Raw genomic sequence first — 18,288 nt, forward strand, 5'->3', positions numbered from 1 at the left:
TTGTTGGTAGTGTGGGAATAGCATTACAAATCAATAAATAAACAGTGCATCTCAATTAATTGGAGAACTGTTCTACCAAATGGTGTGCGTTATGGGCTATAACCCAATTGAGGGCTTTAGGTAACGTCGGATGCAGTGTGAATTGGTATTCCAGAACACCATGCCACTAAGTGAGAAGGCGTAGTTTGTGTGCCCACAGTTCTACCACACAATGAGTTTCTGTTCACATCTGTGCTTCTAGGGGATATGGTAATCAGGGGCAGCTACTTTCTCAGGCACAGAAGTTAAAATTGATGGCGCTTTGGGCTGTTTCCCTTTCACTGCACCCTCCGATGTTTGGGTCAACAGTGATTTTAAAAACCGTCTGAAGCCTGGCAATCTCAGGGGAAAAATAGTCAGAGTGCTCAAGAGAATTGAAAGGGGAGTAAATAATGTGCCTTAAAATGGAATGAAATCCACTTCAACTCAACTGTTGGGTGTAGGGTTATTTTTGTTTTCGCAAATGAAACCAGTGATTTAAATCTTTTCTGAAGAACATCAGTGGATGCAACAGCAGTGACCGAAATCCTTGAGTCACGTGACAGGGAAGGCCAAGTGCAACGGAAACACTTTTGCTGATGTGATAGTAGAAGATTGCACAGCCATTGTGCATTACAGCGTAGTATCATCCAAACTGTTAGATGGTAAATTTTCTGGGCTTTGGGTTCTGAAATGGGATGGAACATAATCTGTTCACCTCTGGGACCCGGATTTGAATCCAATTCAGACCAATGGGATGCAAGAGTCTATTATGGGTTGACAGTATGCGTGTCCACTTCCAATGCAATCCCTCAACCTCCGCAAACACATATCAGTAAATTACAGGTGTGCTCCTCACAATCTTCTGTACATTTATTTTAAATTGCATTACTTGGCACACTATTCAGCTACATATACGTGTGGTTTCATGTTTGATTTTGTGCATATTTGGTCTAATCTGCCAATTTCTTCCATCATCTTAAATGTACACATTACGTGAATTCAGCTTTGGGCAACGTGAACCTAATTGCCATTAGTTATAGCAAAAACATTCTTCATAATTCAGCAACTGCACTCAGTGGGGCCAAAAGGAAAGCTGGTTTGGGAAGCAGAAATGTCACGTGGGTGCTCTACTAAGATTGGAACGAGGGGAGACTGTTTGGGGCAGAGTATAGGCAGTTTTGTTCTCCATGAAGCCCTGTATGTAACCTGAGCCTTTTTGCCTTTACCCCTGGGTTAGAACAGTTCCTTCCATTCTTCAGCATGAGCAACCTTCATTTTCATGAGCACAAAATTTGTAGAGAAGTAAATTGCTTTGAAAGTGTGTGGTTACCAGTTTTTGCACTGTACTTGGGGAATGGCTAAAGTTAATTGCCACATCACACAGGCCTTTACAGTTCATCATTTGATTGGCATACAAAACACGACCCCTCCATCTGGGAAATGCTTCAGCTTTACTACGAAACCAAAAAATAGGTTGTATTGTGTTCAGAGAACTATGTATTCAGATGTTGATTGATCTCCTTGAAGAAATTATTTTTTAGCCCTATTCATGGGAATCTTTATCAAGTTAGAACACACCTGTTAGGATGTGTGCATTTGAAATGAATGGAAGAAATTAGCAGATTTGGCCTAATATGCGCAGAATCAAACAGAAAAACACATACAGCCAGATTGTGCAAATAGCAGATAAAAGAGAATGATAATCATTTTGAATGTCCCAAAGCCAGTGAATAGGTCATTGCTGGTGAACATACTAAGGTGGGAATGAGAATTGCCCATTCAGCACACCCCATCATGTAGATCTATGTGCAATGTTCACACTGCTTGTGTAATCAGTTATTGGCCAATTCTGGCTGTTATTAAATTTGGCAAACATTCAATAATGAGAATCATTTCTTCCAAGTATCTATGCTTACTGAACTGGTGATAGACATTCTAATTTAATTGATGGCACTTGAAGGCAGGCATCATCACAGCAAACAGTCACAACATAGAGACTTGTTTTGATTTCACTAAAATGTCGCAGGCCTACAAGAAATTTGTAACTGGTTAGAACCAGATCATTCTTTGCTCATTACTGGGTACAGAAAGAGGAAGGTGGAAGGGTCTGTGTCAAAAATTGCTGCATTTGCTTGTTTTACAATCAGACGGAGAAATTGGGAGCCAAAGAGAACTGGCACACAAGAAACGGGTCCATTTGGGGGAAATGCTGCAGTTTTACTGTGATTTGTTTGAAGTGAACTATACATTTCAGAGGTTGATTAATTCCCCTTTGAAGAAACTGTCCTTTGTGATCATTACCAAATTAATCTATGGTTGTTAGTCACTGGTATTACCATGACACCGTATTTCTGTTTATGAGACCAGGATACATTGTTCCTAGTTCCTCAATCTCTTGTGTTGTGCATATTTTTTAAAAAAACATTTCTTCAGAAAAGGTTTAATCTCCTCAAGTTAAGAACATCAATTCACATCCTGTGTGCAGTTCTTGGGAAAACACAAGTCACTGCTGTGACCTCCCAACGGCTAGGCTTTCCACCCATATCTAGGGTTGTCACCCGTCTGGGTTTTGATAAGGACAGCCCAGTGACTGCCCACTAATTTCGACAAATGAATACCAGACAGCAAAGTCTGTTTTTAATTGCTATATTATTGTACATGTGTGATCAGCCTCATTTAAAGAGAAACACTGTGTACATGTGTGACGAGACCCATTTTGAATATGTGTGCACATCAAATGAACCTGTTTCATATCTGTGCATAAGATTTTTCATTCATTTAAAAAAAACTCCATACTTAAGCCCAGCTCCAATTACAAAAGCCCCACCCTCAACTAGAAACAAACAGCACTAACCATACTTAAATCAGGATCAGTCAAGGAAGGAATAAAGGGGGAATCAGCAATCCTTTTCTTGGGGGCAAAGAAATAGCTGTCCAGTGTAAAATCCCCTCACTCCTCTGTTGCAGAGCTCTCAGAGAACATCAGGGATGTCTGACAGGACAGGGAAGATCCTTTGTGTCTGGGATTTTCACAGTGTTAAAGAAATGGAACCAAATATGGAGGAATTTATGCTAAGAAAGACAGAGAGTATAAATTTGGGCTATGTGTTCAGAAACCAACTTCTTGTGCAGCATTGAGAGCAAGAGTCACATTGGCTGAGACCAGATGACCAGTTTGTGGCTGAAACAGAGAGACTATGCAGAGTGAAAACACGCAACAAATTAATTAATTGAATCATTAAACAAACAAAAAATTGTTCCCAAATTGAAGCAAACCACTTCTTAAAAGTGTGTGTACTATGGATAATATCTCTGGTTGTACTTTTGGATGGTAGGGGCCTTAATTTATTTTTAAAAGCCTTTTGAAGTCAAAAAAATGGTCATCTTCAGCAAATAAAGCCATTAGATCAGTGACCGCCATTGTACTTGGGTTAAGTACCCTGCCCTCTCCCTGAGTATTTTAGTTAATTCAAAACTGAAGGCATGTCCACTGGAAGCCCATGCTACTCGTGGAACATTAGTGGGATAGAAAGAGAGGGGTGAAATTGCCACAAGATTTTATTTTAACTTGATGGAGCCAATATTTTCTTGGGCCTTTTGAGGTTGGGAGAGGTAAGAAAATTGAAAATGGTCAAAATCTAAATTGCAAATGGTCTACACACACACCATCATTCCAGGCACAGTAGGCCCCGCAATGGTTTTTCAAGTTTCTTCAGTGAGTAGCTGAGCCATATTGACCAAGAAAGTCTCAGGTTTGATCCCTGCTGTTTGTAGATTTAGTAGTTCTCAGTAGGGGCCGTACAATTGAACTTGCTGGCTCTGGAGTAGGGAGGGAATTAGCCAGGGTTCTTGCTCCTACTCGCTACCCAGCGACCCTGTGTGAAAGCATGTACATCAGATAAATATATCGACTGTGATTCCGTCTATAGTCAAATATCCTGCTGACACTCCGCATCAAGGCTTACATACGAATAATGACCTCTGTGACAAGTTCAGGGAAAAAGGAGTAAAAATTGGTGAGAAAGGAGGAAAAACATTTCCTGGAATGGTGGATTTTTAGCTGTGAAGAAGCACTTTAGCACCTTCTCCACATTGACAGGTAAAATCAGCAGAAACATTGCCTGCAGCTGGCTATGTGCACCTCCCAGAGACCAATTACAGAGCAGATCATTTGCTGGGAGCTTCAGCATGTGGGGAAAGGGGAGAAGGGAAGTGGAGAAAATGACTGATATAAAAAAAAATCCACCACTACATATTGCATTCATGCTAAATTTACTCTGGCACGCAGTTTAACTTCAAATAAAATGTATCAGACAACAGTCGATGTTGATCGAGTTTTCATTACATTTTGATTAAAAAAACAAGTGAGTCAAAACTAATGGGCCGGAGTTTGCTCTGAGCGGCAAATGAACGGTGCTCACCGTTTGACAGACTTGCACTTGCCCATAGTCTTTCCATGGGCTTTTGAATGGCAAGTTCCTCTTATGGGATCCTCAGTCCAGCACAGCGCCCTCTCCCGGGCATCTGGGTCCTGTGTGAACGGGGCAAGCAGCTGTCTATCCTCTTAACCAATCAGATTAAACATGTTAATAAGCAGTGCAGACACAGAACCAGGAAGTGTAAGTTAGAATAGTGAATTCAATGTCAAATCAGGTACAGAAAGCAAAATAAAGAGAGGGAAAGAAATATTGAATTAAGAGACAGAGATAAAAGAGACAGAAAGAAAAAGTAAAAAAATAAAAATTCTTTTAAAAAATTTTTTAAGTATGTCCAACAACAATTAAAATCTGAAGGAATGAGACTCCTCACCTGTAAAGTTAATTTTCAGTGCCCGAGAGATTGTTTGGCAGTCGTTAAGACTTTCCACACCGTTAAAAGTGTGCTGAGACTTAAATAACTTACATACCTTTTTTTGGTGAGATTACTTCATATCCATCAGGTCAGTGCAGGAACTTCACACCGTTCCATTCATCTGAATGGAGATTCAGCCGGCGAGATGACCTTGCCGTGAAGCTTACGGAGGAGCAGGGCATCTGGTAGAACAACTTTCAGATTTCCGCGATTAACTGCGTATGAGCGGTCACCGAAAGTTGCTGTACCATTTGCACTGAAATAACGGTAAGTGCTGTTAGGCTCGTCGTTTTTCAGAGCAAAATCTGGCCCAGTATGTTCCCAAGATAAACAAATTCACTTCAAAAAATGATAGATTTTCACAGAAGAGTTCAAAAGAAGTACTGGACTGTATCTTTCGGCTTGACAGTCAGTTGTAAGTATAGCCGTGATTGGCAGGCACCATGACTGCCGAAAAGCCTCCATTCAAATACGTGAGAAACAATAATTAGTGCATCTTTATCATTCATAGCAGTCTATTAAATTTGTGTTCATGCACAGTAATTCAGTGCACATCCATTCATTTAGTCAAATGGCCCCTTTAAGCATGCACTACACTATATTAGTTCATATTAATACATTATTGGGCTTTTTAGTGCTTGTGAAGCTGCCTTACGGAGTGATTTCATCTTCTTCAAGAAACAAGATTAAAAACTGCCAACACTTATCTAGGACAAGAAAAGCTTCCAGTGAGGATGGTGTTCCTTTAGGAATGAAAAATAGGCATGTAGAGGGAATGGAAGGTATGCAATGCTACTGATTGAGCCACGAAGCAAGATAACATACTAAGAAACCAAGATTAACTACTTCCTCTTGGGTTGTGAAATCAGTGTTGGATTTCATAGATGGCAGGTGTTAAAAAGTTATGGGCAAAAATTTAAAGCATCTGAATAAAGTTCAGCATACTGCAATACAGTATGAGATGTGATTTCAGTGTCGGGTCTCCTATATGTTTCTGCATATTGTTGAGAGAGTGGATATATTTGACTGAAGGAAAATGAACCGCTAAGGACGAACTTGATCATAAAAACAAAGGCCTTCTGCCTTTGAGGGAAGGGGGACACAGCATGAGCTTGAATGCAAGGCAGCTGTCAAAAGGCAACAAACAGATGATGCAGGCTGACCCAGTTGGGATCAGCTGTTCTTTTGCAGTTTTAAAAAAATATTTAACCAGGAAATGTTTTTATTGTGACCAACGTGTGTGTATATAATGATAGAGAGAGCATAGTTATATAGAATGCCCATTCAGTGCTAATGCTACTTTTGTCGTTTATTGTGTAAGTGCAACTGGCTTTATTGAAAATGTTGTTTGAATAATGTGCCATTGAAGTGAATGCTGCATATGTGCTTGTTCTTCATATCTTCTGCACTGAGTGATTGAATCAGGTACAAAAAAGGAATCTCCATATTATTACAGTCCTGCACAGTATCTGATTTTATTTCAATCCCATTGTGTAGGTCAGGCAACACTTGTTCCCATTTTTAGCAGTGCTCCGAGTTTATGAACAGCACTGAGTGTTTTCCAATTTATAAAGCTACATTCAAGGTCACTTTTGCAATTAAGGGGATGATGATCTGATTCTTGTTTGGTTGTACAATTGGAGTACATTTATTTTTAAAAATTGGAAAGCTGAGATTTAAGGCAGCAAAAGAGATCTTTGATCAATTACGAAAATATCCAGTTTGGGTATTTGTGTTAATCTTGTTATTTTTCTTCAATTTCTGCCAATTGTAGTGCTCTAATGTAGGTGTAAATAGCAATGGTCAATACCACAGGGTACATAAACGGCTTGTTCCTGAATTGGCCTTGGTAGTAAACGTTTGAATACTTTATAATGGAAGGCGGGCTCAGACGTTCCCAAAAGGTGGACCTTGTTTGCTCTTGTTAGCAGAAATTATTGGGTCAGATTTTAGTGTAGCAGAGCATCTAATGGCGTCTGCCGTTAGTTAGACTTGCCCCCTGCACCCTTCAGTTCAAAATATTTTTGCCCACAAACTTGCTGAGAGTGCGAGCTGATAACAGCGCAGTGAGGGAAACAGGGCATCTGGGACCTGAGTGAATAGGGCAAGCAACAGGGTATCTCCTTAATCAATGAGATTTAAGGATTGGGAAATAAACACAGGAAAGACTGAGAAGGAGGGTGAATTAAAGGGGGTGAATTCAATGTCAGATCAGGTACAGAAAGAAATAAAGAGAGGGAAAGAAAGTTTGGATTAAGAGAGGGAAAAAATAGACCGAAGGGTAAAGCAAGAAAAAAACCTTTAAATTTAAAATTTGACATTTTAAAAATCATTTGTTAATTTTCAGTGCCTGAGAGGTTGATTATCAGTAATTAACACTGATCACATCATTAAAAGAATACTTACGCTTGTAATGACAAGACATAACTTACTTTGGTGAGTTCAATGGGCAAATACAGCAAGTTCCTAAATAAAAAAGGGAGGCTAAGGGTGAGATGCCATTTTCGTGAAGCTAACGGTGGAGCGGCGCAATTCGGACAGCAGCTTTTGGATATTCACGTTTAATTTGCATTTGCTCCTCGCCTGAAGTTGCTGTACCATTTACCCATAAATAATGGCGAATGCTATTAACCTTGCTGTTATTTTGACAGCAAATTCTGGCCCATTATATTTCCCCCTCTTGACCTCTTGGGGCCAAATGGAGGTGGGAAAAGTTGACTGAACCCCAGGCTTCTGTTAATGTTACTCTATAACTGGCCACAAGGACTGCTGGATAACAGCATGCTGTGAATTTCCTGCTGATGTATTTTAATCCTCTCTCTCCCTCTCTGTGGACAGCACCTAACCTCTACTTTTGAGTGCTTCTCACAGTACAACTAAATAGAGTTCAAACCTTGCCCAGTCACCTTGTACCACCTTGTAACCTGCCATATACAATAGGAAAACAAAGAATCATTCTGCATTAACTGTTAGGTAGTTCAGCTTTAAATGGCAGAAACTGTATCTGCCTTTCCTATTTAGCTTTCAAATAAATGCATGTAAACTGTTGGGTTTGAATCATGCAATGAAATCCTCACTAAAACAAGTTCACCAGACAATGGAGTTTTCATTCTCAATAAATCAGCCGAGCTGATTAAATTAGATCCGTATTCCACTGTGCTGCATTTCAGAAGCTATAATCTAAAATTAACTTGGGCAATAGGCATAATTTGTTTCATTGTCACCACCGAATCCCTGTTAATCACATCACTTGCTTATTACGGAAGTGGTTATATATTTTATTTATGAATAATAATGATAACATTTATCAAAACAAAATCAAACGGCCTTGCATTCTCTTTATTGATTAAATCATGCAGTGTGAATGGTTTTTGCTATTGCTTTTTAAATTAAGCATCAGAAAGAAATGGAAGAGAATTAAAATCTGTTGAATAAATGAAGAATGAAGCCCCTCAGCTGTTTTTTTATCGGAAGTATATACTGAAATAAAGAGCCTTCGAAATGGTTCAATTTTCAAGATCTTTAAGGTTTTCAAATAATATAAAAATCTGACTTCGTAGGAATATTGATCAAATTTATTTATGGATTGACTATTCATGGCTGTTTTGGTGGGTTGGAAGAAAATCAACATTTTGGTAAGATGTATAAGTTAAGGAGCTGATTGAGGATAAAGAGTGCTCAGCCTGTGCTAAGTGGCAGAGTATGATTCTGTACCGTGCTGACTTAATGATATTGGATGCAAGAACTGCAAGTCTTAAATTGTAAGTGTTTTACCTGTTGGATGATGTGCATCAACTGGGCCTGTATCAACAAATTCCAATAACACACCAAATGGTCTTGTATTTCATTCAATAAAAAGTTAACGTCACATCTCCCTGCATGCAAATGACAGCCTGCTATTTTTGTTACAACTGACATCTCATTTACAGATATCGATTGAAGCAAATTGGTCAAATTCCCAGATGACGGCAAACCAGATGAGGCAGTTGAATCTGAGGAGGCAGCTCAAGAGCTATAAAATGAATCAGACAAAATATATCAGTGGATATATCAATGGCAATCGAAACTGAATGTGGATAAGTTAAAGCAAGAAAAATATGTGAATTAAGTACTGCATGAACAGAGTCAAAATAGTTAAGGATGAAGCTGAAAGAGATCAAGGAGTTTTTGTAGATTCAATGCTGCTATGTAGTGATTGGACATATTGAGCAATCAATAAAACTAAAAGAACCTGGACTTTGTAGTCAAGATAATAGAGTACAGATTGGAGGAAGTCATGCTCAAACTGTACAGTGCTTTGGTCAAATTACACCTTGAGTCTGCTCCCAGTTTTGAGCACTGTGATACAGGGAGACATGAAGGCTTTGGAGGTGGTTCAGGGAAGAGCCATAAGACTGAATGTAACATCAGAGGACTGGGTTATGAGGAAGAACTGGAGAAACTTGGATTTTCCAGCCTTAAAACGAGACAACTGAGAGGTAACCTTGCAGAGGGATGTAAGATAGTAAAAAATACAAAAGAGGTAGATCCAAAACTCTCTTTCAAACTAAACCATTTGGACAGGACAAGGGATCAAAGGTTAAGACTAACAAAAGGCAAATTTTAGACTAATGTCAAGAAATTGTTCCTCACACGAAGAGTCATGGAATGAACTCCAGAGTTTAATAGTGGAAGGGAAAGTCAAAGCATCATTTATTGAACAGTTGGATGGCATGATAGGAGCACTGTAGGGTCTTTGTAGTTGTCTAAATGACCTTCCTCATCTATATATATATATATATATATATATATCTTATGACCTTGTGAATGTGGTTGTTTTAAGTTAAATCACTTTGCCAAATCAGAAGCTCACCCAATATTACACAAGTGCTTTGTTTACCCGTCTGTTAGTGTAACATACCGTCTGAATAGCCCAAAGAAGGTATAAAAGACTTGGGAAATTACATGCCCAAAAAATTGTACCAGCTATGGATTTGAATATTAGTTCCAAATATCTCCATTGAAGTTAATACAGAAAATGCACAGCATGTCAGTCAGCATCTGCAAGAGGAAAACTGGCTAATGTTTCTGGTGGATGTTTTCATCAGAACTGTGATGACATGGCAGTGGAAGCCCCTTGATGACCAAGACTAAGAAGTGAGGGGTGGAGGAGAAGCAAAAGTCAGGAGTTCATGTATGCCAGCTGCTTTGACAAAGAGACAGCTGGTGAATTTAGTAGTTTTGTTTAAAAACTGGAAAAAAGGTGTTAAGTGCAGTATATTGTGCAAAGGTCATCCCAATCAGATAAGTGAAAAGGCATTGGAAAGACGAAGGGTGAGTCAAATATGGTTGCAAGATGAAATATTGGTTCTCATTTACAAAACCCTCCACTGTCGTATCTAGGGAGCTATGCCTGCTCAATTGTCCAAAGAATAGATTACTGAAGGATTAAATCGGTTGGGTTGAATCTACAGACCGTAAAGGAGGTACCCACGAATACATGTGTCTCATGAACAACATCATGGACCAAAGCGAATGCAAATTTTCAGAATTGATGCACTTCAAACTATGCAACATGATCTTATCGTAATCCAAGTAACAAAGCTGGGATAAGAATTGGGTCCAGTAGTACTCTGGAGCAGATAGGAGGATGGAGCTCTACTTCACAAATTTTGGAGCTGTGAATGTGTGGAACATTTTGAACGGACACGATCAGCATTTAACAGGATAGGTTTGAACTCCAGATTCCCTTCTGAGCCTGTGTTCCTTGGTGTCTTTCTCCATTCAAGGGACCCCATGCACAAAATGGAGATCCTTTCTTCATTGACAAAATGTAAAATCCCAAACTATTCAAAGGTTGTATCTCGGTTACAGGAAGGGGATAAGATCATTATTACAGAGTGTGTAGCTTACATTCAAGGCTCTTTTGACAGTTTTAAATGGTGCTTGTCTCCCCTATTCAACATTCCAACTGTTCCTTTTATGTCCAGCAATTCTGCCTTGATCTGTTGACTGGCCTGATAGTCTCCTAGTCACCCTTTTCTCCTGGGGCTACATGCCAAATTAAGGTTTAAGACCTACTTTGTCACAGATGTGAGCTAAAATTTTGTGTTTACAAATTGTAGGATTTTTTTAACAAAACAATGTTCTCATTTTACTTACGTATTTAAAAACTACAAAATGCAGCACCGTACAAACAAAAATTAAAAAGCCTGTGTAAGAGTTACAAGATAAATAATCTGTATTTATTTTCCTTGAAAAGCCCTTGTGGTTGTTAAGTTGCAGTTATTTATAACCGATTTGTCAAGCGGCCTAAGGGCATCCACCTTCAGTTTCAGTAACTGAGTTTACTGGTTTACTTTTAGCAGAACGTTACTGAAGAAAGAAATTGTTGCATTTAGTGACACGGTCTGGTTGCCACATGCTGTTTGGGAGTGAGCCAAATTGTGTTATACCAATACAAACATGCACCATTCATTTCTATGGCCCGGGCTCAGTGCAGACTGTGGATACGTGTTCAGTGATTGATGTTGTTTTGCTGGCATTTTAAATGAGGTCTGAAAGGACTTATTATTGAGATGACCCTGGCTGTCTGACTGTTAGTGAATCACTACCATCGCAGTAGTTTTGTTTTAAGGAAAAAATTGGTTTTAAAAAAAATAAACTCAGTCTGGGTTATGCAAAGTACACAATCAGCATTTACAGCAGTTCTTAAATTAAAAAAAAAATAATGGCTCTGAAATTCTTAGGGAGGTTTGGCCGTAGGGTTGCTAATCCTCCAGTGTTGCCTTGGACTCTCCGGGAATTCAACGTTAATCTCCTGAACAATGATGCGAGCAACCCAGGAGAAAAATAATTGGGGATTAAATAAATTGTGTTTTGTCAATTTTCTTTGAACACTTTTGTTTGCTAATTATAGAAATATTGGAGATGGGAGAGAAAAAAGATTGTTTGATCGGGCGGGGCGGTTGGAGGTGGGAGGTCATGTGATGAAACCTCCACAGATATGTCCAACCAAAGTTGGCGACCCTACCTAGCTAACAGAGTAGTGGGGTGGAGCCATGTAGAACCTCTGCTTACGCACTGACTACATCCTTGAACCATCTGAACTTCCAGGGTGAGTCCAATTTAAATATTTTGAGCGGGTGTTCATACCATTCTGGTGTTACTGGGGTGCCTATCCCAATGATGGGGTGGGGGGGGGGTGATGGAATTTTGCTGCAGCATCTTGTGTTGCTGAGGACACAAATAAGGAAAATGCGTCATTATAATGCACTTGTCCATTTGTGGGAGGGCATATTATATTTCCGACCCTGAAAGTTCTGGGATTTCTGATGGGACTGGAAAGGGTCAGAACCCTCGTGGATCAGGGGTCTATTCCGAACTAAGACCCTGCCCACTCCCAGCTGCCAGTACACCGAAAAACTGCCCTCCCCGGCCGCAGGATTTTCGGGCCATTGAGTCTTTTTTAAGTTTAGTTCCTCTCTTATATTCACCGCCAACCCCCCCCCACACAGAAGTCTCCCTGCGGAAGATGGGCTGTTGAGCTGGACCTGCCTCTCCATAGCTGACAGCTAGGAGGTCCACATGAGTGGTGCAGGGTGACTGTCCAATTACTTACCTGCCTCTCTACAGGAGCATAGCTCAGATTGGGAGCTTTTAATGTGGGTAATTTTGCAAAGTCAACTGGTGGACTGGTGGGAGTAGCAGTATTTCTTATAAAGTCTCAGTACCAGCAGCACTCTGCTGCTCTTCTTACTGCAGGCCGACATAGCGCATGAATAGAGGTGAAAAATAGAGAGGGACAGAGCTGGAGAGAGATAATGAGGACATTGGAAGCTGGACAAATTATATATTTTTAATCAGATGGATGGAGACTGAGCGATAAAGAAAGAGCCAGATAATGGGATTGGCAGATCCAAGTTTACTGAATGGATTTGATCCAAAATCCTGTCCAATCTATTCTGGCAGAATTATACACTGTGAATTGGGTGCCAGTTTAATCTTGTCCCACCTTGGGGGTTGGTATCACCATAGCAATGATTTGAACTCATGTCAGTGCAAGTAGCAAGGCTAAATCACCCGACTGCACCAACTGCACTCAGCCTGTTGCTCTCTCTCCCATTGCCCACAATTACTTTTTTTAAGTTTATTATTTTCTCCTGGAGACAGATATAATGAGCGCGCCTACATGTAGACGGAGAGAATGCCACATTGTGGGCATCTCACAAATCTGCCTGCACAAATTAAATATATAGGTTTTGAATCTCAGCATAACAATGATGGACTGGAAGCAAGTCAGAGCTCAGGAATGGCACCATCTACACTTGCAGCTGCAAGCTGGATTTCAGCATATCCAACCTGAAATTGGCATTGTCAACAGGAGAGCATTTAAGAGAGAAGACTGAAATAAGACTCGTTGCTTCCCGCTGTTTTGACTGACAAGTTGTTGACGAATACCCTGTCGTAAAGTGCTTTGACTGACTGACTCCTGCACATTTTAAAACGTTTCTACCTCTGGACTGATTTGCAGACATTGTCTAACAGGCGAATTTGAAATCATGACATTTTGACAAAAAATGATCATATTTTTAAACATACTACTGAGGGGTAATTCTGCGCTCCCATGCTTCCAGTTCGGAGCCACATTGACAGGAGCTGAGTCGGAGATAGATCCTATTGTATCACATCCCCTCCTTCACTGTCTCGTTGTTTTTGATGGGTCTATTTGAGTTCTCCGCATCCTGTATTTTCTCACTTTTTCCATGACTTGTGCCTTCTCATTTCATATCCTGCTATTGTTGACTGTGTTTCCCTAAAGCTCCCATCAATATGGGGATTTCTGTGAACCTAACCTAGATTTTCCAGTGTCCCTTCAGCACTTGGGCTTTTAAAGCAACTTTCTTTGAAGTCAAAATGATAGCTGTGACTGGCCAAATGAAAAAGTGGGGTTATGTTTCTCAGTTTGTTGCAGTATTTCAGATAGTCTGTCAGATGCTCTACATATTGGCCAGGAACTTGTTCCAAAAGTAACTGAGAGCTGAACAGGGCTCACCGTTATTTAAGGGCAAATGGAAGAGCAAGTCCTGGCGAGCAGGTGTGCGCAGTCAAACGCACAAATCCGGAAGTTGCTCTACAATATTCCCTGCTCGTTTGCAAGCTTTAGGGAAGGACGACTTGCCAGTGAAATGAATGGACCAGTGCAAAATTGCTACCCTGCCCAGCTGGAAACAAACTAATCTACACAGAAACAGGTACGCTGGTTTTTTTAGGTCTAAACTAACTTTTAATGGTGTGGTATGTCTTAATGACGACCAAACAACTTCTCTGGCACTGAAAATTAACTTTTAAAAACTTGGAGTCTCATTGCTTCCCATTTTAATTGCCGTTTGGAGATTTTTAAAAAAATTATGTTTGTACTTTTTATTTCTGTCTCTTTTATCTCAGTCTTTTAATTCATTGGGGCAGAACTTGCGCAGAGCAGCATGGCAACAATTGCTGCAGCTTCTGCGAAATAAATTTACGCATGTACTTACTGCAGGCTCTGTGGCATCGACTTGCGTGGTTTTGAACTTTTAAAGAATTGTGCGTTATCAACCCAGCCCACAAAATCTGTCAGGAAGAGAAGTCACGCCCACAAGCAGGCAAGCAGACTTCATTCATTTGAAGTTCTGGAATTCTGGAAGCCATTGTAAACAAAAGTTTATTTTTTTGTAATAAAAAGCCAAATAAATAATTGAATTAAATTAAAGAGACAGAAGAGAAAAGTAAAAAATAATGTTAATTTTTAAATTTAATAGTTTTTTTTTAATGACCAAAAGCTATTAAAATAAGGAGTAATATGAGACTCCACATTTTTAAAATTTAATTTTTAGTTGTTTGACAGTCATAAAGAGCTATCACACTTTTAAAACTTAGTTTAGACCTGGTATTTTTAAGCGTACCTTTTGGTGGCGTAATTAGTTACTTTCCAGCTGGGCGAATGAGCAAGTTTGTGATTTTTCAGTGATTTCAATGATTGCAGCGTGCGATGGCCCTTTAATTCGCAGCTGTCAAATCACTGGCAAACCAATCGGAGCAAGTTCACGATTTCTGCGTTTTAGAGCGCATGTGTAAATGTGGGAACTTGCTCCTTCAATTCGCCACTAAACACAGATGCCCGGAGAGGATGCTGCACTTTTTGTGGCCCACCATTAGAGGAAGTTCCCGCCCTAATGCCTGTGGACCATTTGTGGGCAAGTTTAAGTCTAATGAGCGGTGGGCGCTGTTCGGTTGCCACTCAGAGCAAATTCAGGGCCATGGTATGGCAAGGACTGACTGAGTCTTTCAGTTACAATGGCGCCATTGGACAAATGTATAATATTCAACACAGAAAAAGATCAATATCATAGCTGTGTTGTAGAGGAAATAAATGGCAGCCATGGTGTGCCTTCCACAGAGCACATCTGGCACTCAGAGGCTGCTTTCATACTGTGCAATAGATGTGCTAGTGGTGCTGGCTCCTGACATGTGGACCTCACAAAACCGCCCGCAATCCAGAAGTAAACTTTTCCGGATTCGCTAAGGCTGGTAGCCGGGAAGACCAGGCAGCTTTCCTTTTGAGTTGCAGCCATCAGCGTGAGACCTGCGTGCCAGGAGCCGGCATGACTAGAATGGGTCTTAGTGCAAAATAAAGATAGCTGAAATATGCACAAGAACTGAATTGCAGCACTTAATTCATACCCTATACGGATTACAGGGTCATCTCCAATGAAAAGAGAGTTATCGGAAGCAACGCTGTGAAGTAATTAAAATCATTTGTCAGTTCACCTTGACAGGAGATTTTGCTTAGGGCCTCCAACTGCTGCATGTTGCCTAAAGTATTAATTAGAATCACCATTTTGGGTCTGGCTTTGGCCAGATTGACCCCTGAGCCTACCCATATAGGCCAATCATGTGCTTTCCACATTGCTGCTGGATGTACCTTCTGTCAATATTGGCCATGATCAATGACCAGACGAGCTAGGTTGAATTTGCAACTTTGCACTAACTGTGGATGCAAAGGATTCGGAATATATAGGGTAGGCTCAACAACAAGGGGAAATAGATGTGAAATATAAATGTGGTATAGCTGGTACTTTTAGGTTGTATAGCATAGCTGCTGAGAAAGATAATTGCATAGTTTTCGGTTGTAGCATCCAATGTCTGTCTACATAATTTGTATCTACATATTGTCTATGTAGTACTGCTTCAAGTAGATTTCTAAAAGAATTGAGATTAATACTGATGCAAAGCAACACAAACTCCCGAAGACCTACCAAATTCAGGCTCTGTTTATTATTAAGTTGCAGGAAGATCTACCAAGCAGTGACCTTGTCTTACAGTCTTAGTGTCTGAACACAAATGAAAATTAAACAATCAGAAACAATAAAACTGCTTTGAGATGAGTGTTTAGTTGATCTATTTTATGCTCCTGGATTTTCTTCTTCTCACCATTCTTGAATTTAATTTTCTATTTCAGCAGCAGGCTCCAAACCTTCATATGATGCACAAAATGCTTTGATTCCTGTGCAGAAAATTCCCATTAAAGCTTATCCATCTCAATCCATTTTTTTAAAAAACAAGCTCTGTAAATCAGATCTGCACAACTAGTAAATGGCACAGCTTGTGGCAAGGCAGATTGTGCGGAATTGGTCGAAGGTGGAGATGGACTGGGAATTTTTAACTTTCTGCTTTCACTGAAATAATTTCACTTTGCATCTTGCAAGATTGCTTCCTGTAGCCTTGAGGACACAGTGGATGCAAAGAAACAAAGCTTGGAAGCTCTGCGTCCAGATGTAGATGAACATGTCCAGAGGCATGTTCTTGTCCTTGACTTATTGGTTTCATAACGTCCAACCTGGGAGCAGACTGAAAATGAAATGCTGGGAAATGTAGTTTTAATGATAGTGGAAGAATACAGTTCAATGCCTGACATTACATCTGGGAAATTAAAAATTCCAGAAACTTAGGCAAACCTTTATTTTTGCTGAGCAAGCTTATTTTGGTCATTTTTGAAATCAAAATGTGAGCAATGGAACAGAACATTAGTTTCAAGTTTGAAAAGTTTATCTGATTTGGTGGGATTTTATACCAGTTGCATTTATTTTATAGCCAATGCCCATCCGAGCTGTTCTGAAAGTATTTGCTCCATGTGGCTTTGGTCATAGTGTTCTCATGTCGATTTGTTCACTTTATGCACTGTTTTTGTTGTGGATTGGCACGCAACATGACTATGATAAAAATAAAATCATTCTGCCTTGTATTAGTATGGTAGCTGTCCCCTTAATTCAGGGCATAATATGTAGCTGCACTGTCTTAGTCTATATTGATATGTTTGTTGCAAAGTTTAATATTATAATTGCCATAGTAACAGGTTTAAAAGGGGGGGGCATATAAATGCAGATATTGTCACTGGTTTAGTTATGGATCTGACAGCGTGTTCATTTTTGAATGAGGCTGGCAGTTGTAAAATTCTAATAAGATTCGACAACTAGTCGAGGAGTATTAAACGGAACAGAGGAGCGTCCTTTGAGTAGGGTTGAGTCAAACAGATTGATATCTTCACAAAGAGGTATGGTAGACTTCTTAGCTTCCACACTTTGTAACGGATACAAGACAAAAACAAACTGCATATATTAAAATAATTCACAAAATACTAGTTTAGATTGCGACCTTTTCTTGTTTTCCTTTTGAGGAGGTAGGTAATAGAATTTCTACTGCATGTAATGTTGCATAGTCACTGGTTCATCATTAGTTTAATCCTAGAGTAAGATCTACTGTGATGTTCTATTGCTTATCAGAACTGGAGAATGATCCTGTGGAGAAATAGGAACAATTCCAGTTGATTAAACGTAATGAAAATCAGCGGGTTTTCTGTTTGTTATCCTGGGCAATTTGTTGAATATTTACATTGTTATTAAGGCTAGTGAAGACCCTCTCAAAACATAGGAGGTTAGATATTGATATGCATTGTGTGTGTTTCTCAGGCATAAAATGGGCGCAAAGCATACCAATTGAACAGTGGGGCAGCCTGCGCCCAATCTGTGCAGGCATTGGTCCCGCTGCTAAATTCATGGGGTCTGTTTATTAGGTATCCCGGATGGGCACCTAAAATGGGCGTGAGGCACCATGAATATGTAAATGAGGGGCATAACACCTGTTGAGGACCCCTTTTAGAAATGTGTCTCTGATGAACGGGGCAGGGGCAGGGGTCAGGTCGGCCCTACCCAGGAATCGCCACCAACTTAAGGTAAATTGTGAAAAATGTTTGATTTTTAAAAAAACATCCTTGTGGGGTCAGAGGAGCAGGAGTGCACCCCAGGAGTCGCTATGGCGATTGGCCCACACTCATAGACTGCTCCAACCTCTGCTTCTGGGACTCACTTGAGGGTTGCTGTCGGTGAGGGGAACGAGGCC

General features: G+C 40.1%; 1 protein-coding gene across 5 annotated transcripts in view; it reads left to right on the forward strand.

Moving 5' to 3' along the window:
* The window catches only part of LOC137300495 (astrotactin-2-like), a 1,223,335-nt gene that overhangs the window by 128,492 nt on the left and 1,076,555 nt on the right, over positions 1–18,288 (forward strand). The gene's annotated exons all lie outside the window — the stretch shown is intronic.

This window comes from Heptranchias perlo, chromosome 31 (genome assembly GCF_035084215.1).
Source record: "Heptranchias perlo isolate sHepPer1 chromosome 31, sHepPer1.hap1, whole genome shotgun sequence".
Taxonomy (NCBI): domain Eukaryota; kingdom Metazoa; phylum Chordata; class Chondrichthyes; order Hexanchiformes; family Hexanchidae; genus Heptranchias; species Heptranchias perlo.